Here is a 5,890-nt window from a genome sequence, read left to right as displayed (position 1 = left end):
AATAGTGGAAGTCTATTATTTACTCTCCTCCTCTTTATCCTAATGGCACCCAGATTTTCCTTTGTTTAACAACCACAATTTTAGGTAGAACTTCCTAGCCAGACTAATTTCATTACAATGGCTCCAGTTGTCATTTCAGGGATTGTTCTATAATCTATAAATTAATCAGTGATTGACTTTGTCCTGGTCAAAGTGATTGGTTCAGGAGTAAACAAGTGAATGAATTAGAACAAAATAGGAAGAAGGTCAGAAGTATTGACTGGTTGGGAGAAGAGAAAGTCTACCTTCTAGAAAATGTGATATGAGGTGATATAAACTGCTACAGTTTTAATGTTAAGATGAAGGAACCCACAGGTGGAGTTCACACATGGAAGTAGAAAAGAGCTATGAGAATGGAAGAGAAAAGGAAGTTCTGACTTGTTACCTCTTCCTCAACTCTATTGACCAGTTGATGAAGGAAAACAAAATCTCAGCTATGGTTTGTAGATGATTCTGCACAATATATTGGTACCAGCTGGAAGTAGAATGGGTGACTACAATGTTATAGTGCCAAAAAGGAGTGTCCAAAGACAGGGAAAGAAAAATACTCCTAGAGGGTAGAACTTTGAATAGTACATTCTGTTGCTCACTTTGCCTAGTTGACTAGGTGGCCAGAGGAGTATATATGTCTACACTGTTGTGATTAATAATCCATGCTGGCTTGTCTGACTGGTCAGAGACTTGGAAAAACCAGATTAGAAGATGATGATAAGGAAGTCTTTTGAACAAACACATGGATAGACATCTTAGAATGGTCACAAAGAATGAAGACATTTGTGCACCATGTGAATGCCTGAACAGAAAGCATTCATTGAAGAGAGGACAGTCTGAAATCATATGGATAACATGCACTGGGGCTAAGATTGTTTCTTATTGTTGTCATGTGGGCACTCTGCAGCAATGGTGGCCAGATTAACCTTGACTGGGAAAGTCTTTGTTGTTGGCCCCTTCATAACCTCTGTTTGGATTGCAATTTTAAGGATGTTATAGCTCAGGCTGAGAGCAGGAGTTAGCACTGGCAATAGGAATCTTCCCATTAAACTACCATTATTTGAATACCTACTAGATATTTTTTCATCCTTTCATCATTTCTATTATATAGGCAGATATCATTAGAATAATTAAATAAGGAAGCCAAAAATTTGAGAGAGAAATTCATCATCAGCACCAAACTGGTTAGCAGAGGAGCCAGTGCCTAGTCTAGATCTGTCTGATTCTGTGGCCCATGCTTCTTTAGGTACCCATAATCTCTCAGATGCAGGGACAAGTGACGCTCAGGAGAAAGTTTGGGTTCATGTGGAAGCTTCTCCACCCCAGCTGCACTGCTCCTTTGCAGCTGATCTGTGCTGCAACTTTGAGATGTTCATTCCAGTGTATCTGGACCATAAACATTTCTCTCTACTCTACTGCTATAATCTAGTCCAAGACTTACCACCTCTTGCCTGGATTATTGTAATGCCTCCTGAGAGCCCTGCTTCTACCTTTTCTCCCACACTGTTTATTTTCAACATGACAGCAGCATTATTCTGTTAAAAGTCAGAACATGTCATTCCTTCACTCAAAACCTTAAGGCTACCCATTTCATTTGGAGTAAAACCATAGTTCATGTAAACACTTCAAAACTTTGCAAATCTTGCTTTGTGCATCCTTTCCCTCTTCTCTGACCTTAACCCCCTCTAGTTCACTCCACCTACTCCAGCCATAACGATCTACTTGCCTTTCTTCCAACTCACCAGAATTTTATTTTTCCAGAATATCCTATGGTTTATACCTTCACTTAAAGGTGTTCAGATATCATCCCTTAAGCTCTTCCTTCACCATTCTATTTAACATTGCATTGTTCCTTCCCAGCCAAATACTCCCCTCATCTTTTCCATTTCTCATTTTTCTCCATAGTACTTATCACCTTCTACCATATTAAATCATTCATTTACATTATTTTGTTTAAAAACTCACTGCTTCCCACCATCCACATACCCCTTCTCACATGAAATATAATTTTAATGAGAGTGGGACTTAAAAAATAGTAGACTTTATTTTTTAGGGTAGTTTTAGGTTTACAAAAATATTGAATACGAAGTACGAAGTTTCTATATTATTCCTTATCCCACGCCCTACACAGTTTCTCCCATAGTTAAGATCTTGCATTAATGTGGGATATTTGTTACAATTGATGAGCCAAATTGATACATTATTATTAACTAAAATCCAGTTTACATTAGGGTTCATACTTTGTGTTGTACATTCTATGGGTTTTGACAAATGTATAATGACATGTATCCACCATTATAATACAATACAGAATAGTTTTACTGTCTGAAAAATCCTCTGTGTTCCATCTATTCATTCCTCCTTCTCTCCATTTTTTTCTCTCTCCTTCTCTCCCTTTGTCCAAGCCCTGGTAATGACTAATCTTTTTACTGATAGTTTTGCTTTTTGTAAAATGTCACATTGTTAGAATTGTACATTATGTAGCTTTTCTTCAGCTTAGCTTCTTTAACTTAGTATGTATTTAAGGTTCTTCTATATCTTCATGGCTTGATAGTTTATTTCTTTTTTATTGACAAATAACATTCTATTGTACGAATGTACCAGTTTATTTATCTATTCACCTATTGAAGGACATCTTGGTTGCTTCCAAGTTTTGGCAATTATGAATAATGCTGCCATAAATATTAATCTATAGGTTTTTGTGTGGACATTTGTTTTCAAGTAACTTGGGTAAATAACAAGGGTTTCAATCATTAAATTGTATGGTAAGAGTATGTTTAATTTTATAAGAAACTGCCAAACTGTCTTCCAAAATGTCTGTGTCACTTTGCATTCCCAGCGGCATTGACTGAGAGTTCCCGTTGCTCCACATCTTCACCAGCATTTGGTATTGTCATTATCTTAGATTTTGCACATTCTAATAGGTGTGCAGTGGTATCTTGCTGTTGTTTTAATTTATATTTCCCTGATGACATATGATGTGGACCACCTTTTCATATGTTTCTTTGCCATCTGTATATCTTTTTTGGTGAGGTGCCTGTTCAGATCTTCTGTCCATTTTTTAGTTGGGTTGTTTGTTTCCTTATTATTGAATTTTAAGAGTTCTTTGTGTGTTTTGGATAACAGTGTTTGACAGATATGTGCTTTGCAAAGATTTTTTTTTTTTTTTTTTTTGCCGATCGGTGGTTTGTTTTCTCATTTTTTTAATCAAGTCTTTCACAGAACAAAAGCTTTAAATTTTAATGAAGTTCAACTACATTCTTCTTTTTTTCTTTCATAAATTGTGCTTTTCATATTAGAGTAGAATTTCCCCCCTTCCCCCCACTCCCCGCCCCCTATTTCTTTATCCTTAGCCTATAAACACTTTCTGGCACATAATAAGGACTCAATAAATATTTGTTGAATGGCCAAGTGCTATTACCTTGGGGAGTTATATGCTTTACATTTTTGATCCAAGGGAAGTATTCATTTGTTGCATCACCCTTTAAAAGAAAGCTCCAATGCAAAGCACATTTATCTTACCCAAAGGATTTGTGATGCAGATGTGAATATTACCTACCTACATGAAGTGAATGGTAGCAGTTTAGAATGTGTACATTTCTTTTTAAGACGATAAGGTTTTGGGTTACTGTATTGTCTGAGTATCTTCCATTAATATGAGTTCTCACTCTCAGGTTAGAATAAAAATGAAATAATGAGGCTAGAATTTATGGTGACACATAATATAATAAGTACAGAAAACTAAAACATTGTTTTGTCTTTATGAAAGAGAAAGCTGTTCTTGTTTATGGGCCAGAATGAGCATGCTTTTGATTTCTCTTAAAGAAGTTCCCTTGTGAAGTTAAATTGCTGAATAGAGTCAAAAGAAGGTAACTGACCAAAGACAAAGCCCCTGTCTACTAAAAGCAAGAGAATGACCTTTCTCTATTTCTTTGTCTTTTTTTCTGGGAGAAAATAATTCAGTAAACTTTGAAGAGATAAATGAAAAAAAATTGATCCATAAAAAAATGTAGATGCGTAAAAATCTGAGAAATAGATGGAGAGCATCTATATCAAGCAATGAAAACACGTTCTTGAATGTGTTATCCTTGACTAAGATATGAAGGAGGAATGCAGGTATAACTGAGAGAGAGAGAGAGAGACAGAGACAGAGAGACAGAGAGAGAGGAAGGGAGGGAGGAAGAGAGAGAGACACTAGAATTAGCCTAATGAACTTTCATCATCCATCATCTATAACCATCAGAAGATTGAGTGCACTGCACTACATTTGTGCTAGTTTTAAGTTAGAATTTTAGGGTTTGTTTTTTTTTTTTTGAAGAAAAAGTTTCTTTTGCTCCAGGTATGAAAAAATATTTGGCTTTTTTCCATCTAGCCACCCCATCTATGAATGGACACACGGAATCCTGGAATAAAACACTTAAAAGGAAATATTTTTTTCATAAACAGTTTCAAGTTTGTCCTTGTAGAGAAATAAGGCTGAAACTGAAGAACCACTGGAAGCAGCCCAGGGCAGGCCAACCTTAACTAGCACATACCCAGGAGTGTGGTCTCCTTAGATGCTGGCCCTACGTGCCTGTTTATGTGAGAGGTCGCTCTTGACAGTGGGTTTCTAAGAGAGTACATGTGTTTATGGCAGCTCTGGAGGTACGTGGCTCAGGTCTCCTCAGGAAACAACTTGCTGTTCAGCTACAAGATAGGTGACAGCCTCCAGCTATAACATCTTTGGTATCCACCTCAGCTTTTCAGACAAGGTTATCTTCTTCCCAGTTAGCTCCCAGATAAGTTGTGTCCTAGAGCTCTGATTGGGTTAGCCATTGCTTTATCAGATCTACAACATGAACTGAAGCCCCCTAGCAAAATCCCATTTCCTCCTCCTTCCCTGTCAGTGGGGAGATATCTGCCTGGTGGTCCAAAGGCTTGCCTACCCAGTTCTACTCCAGTCCCCTTTTATGTTGCACTAGCATATCCTCCAACAGACCACTTGCACTACTGATGTCTCAGTGTCTGTTTCCTGGAAGACCTAACTGAACTAGTGTTGTTTTCATTTTTAAGCATAAAAAAACTGTTTATATAAATCAAGTTTATTGTAAAAGTAGTCTAAAAATACATGATATAGAGGAGAAGTGTAATTTTATTTAATTTTCATTAGTATTTTTCTTGGTTATTAGCATTAAAATTAATTATAATTGACTTTCTTTAGATCATGTATATTTATGATTTTGATTAATTTGAAGAAAACATTCTAAATATGAAAAAAACATGAAGATTTAGTACAATGTTTGCTTATTTATCAATCTTCCCCCACATATTCATTAGGATTAATCATGAACTTAAAAATAATTCCAAGTATACTTCTGCAATAAAAGAGATCTTTTGCAGCTTCTAACACATGATGTAGGGCAGGAAGGTATTTCGAACTTCTAGTTGATTGTCCAAAATAAACAGTTTAGTGGATTAGGAGAACATTCTTCATTTTATGGAAAAATTGTAGCCAAAGGGAAATACCAGCAGCAATATCATAGAGCATTAACAATTTTACATATTTAGAAAAGTAACTATAATATGAGAAGAAAAGTCTGGATGACAAAGACATGTCTGATGTTGGTGTACAATGTACTATTTGAAGCATTTTCTGTCTTTCATGACTCTAGCTGATTGGATTTGAAAGAGATTTGGCATACCAAGTATCTTAGGCTGGATTTACCAGAATTCAACCCTAAGTAGAGAATGCCAATATAGTCAGTTTATTTAGAATTATGTTCCCAGGGTAGACCAGTAAGGAAGTGGTGAAGCAGGACAGGGATTGGAAGAGTGCAATTTCAGCCTTGCTCCTAGTGTGCTTCCACAGGAGAATTCCTTT

Source organism: Pteropus vampyrus, unplaced genomic scaffold, assembly GCF_000151845.1.
Source record: "Pteropus vampyrus isolate Shadow unplaced genomic scaffold, Pvam_2.0 Scaffold302, whole genome shotgun sequence".
Taxonomy (NCBI): domain Eukaryota; kingdom Metazoa; phylum Chordata; class Mammalia; order Chiroptera; family Pteropodidae; genus Pteropus; species Pteropus vampyrus.
This window is presented reverse-complemented; position numbering follows the sequence as displayed.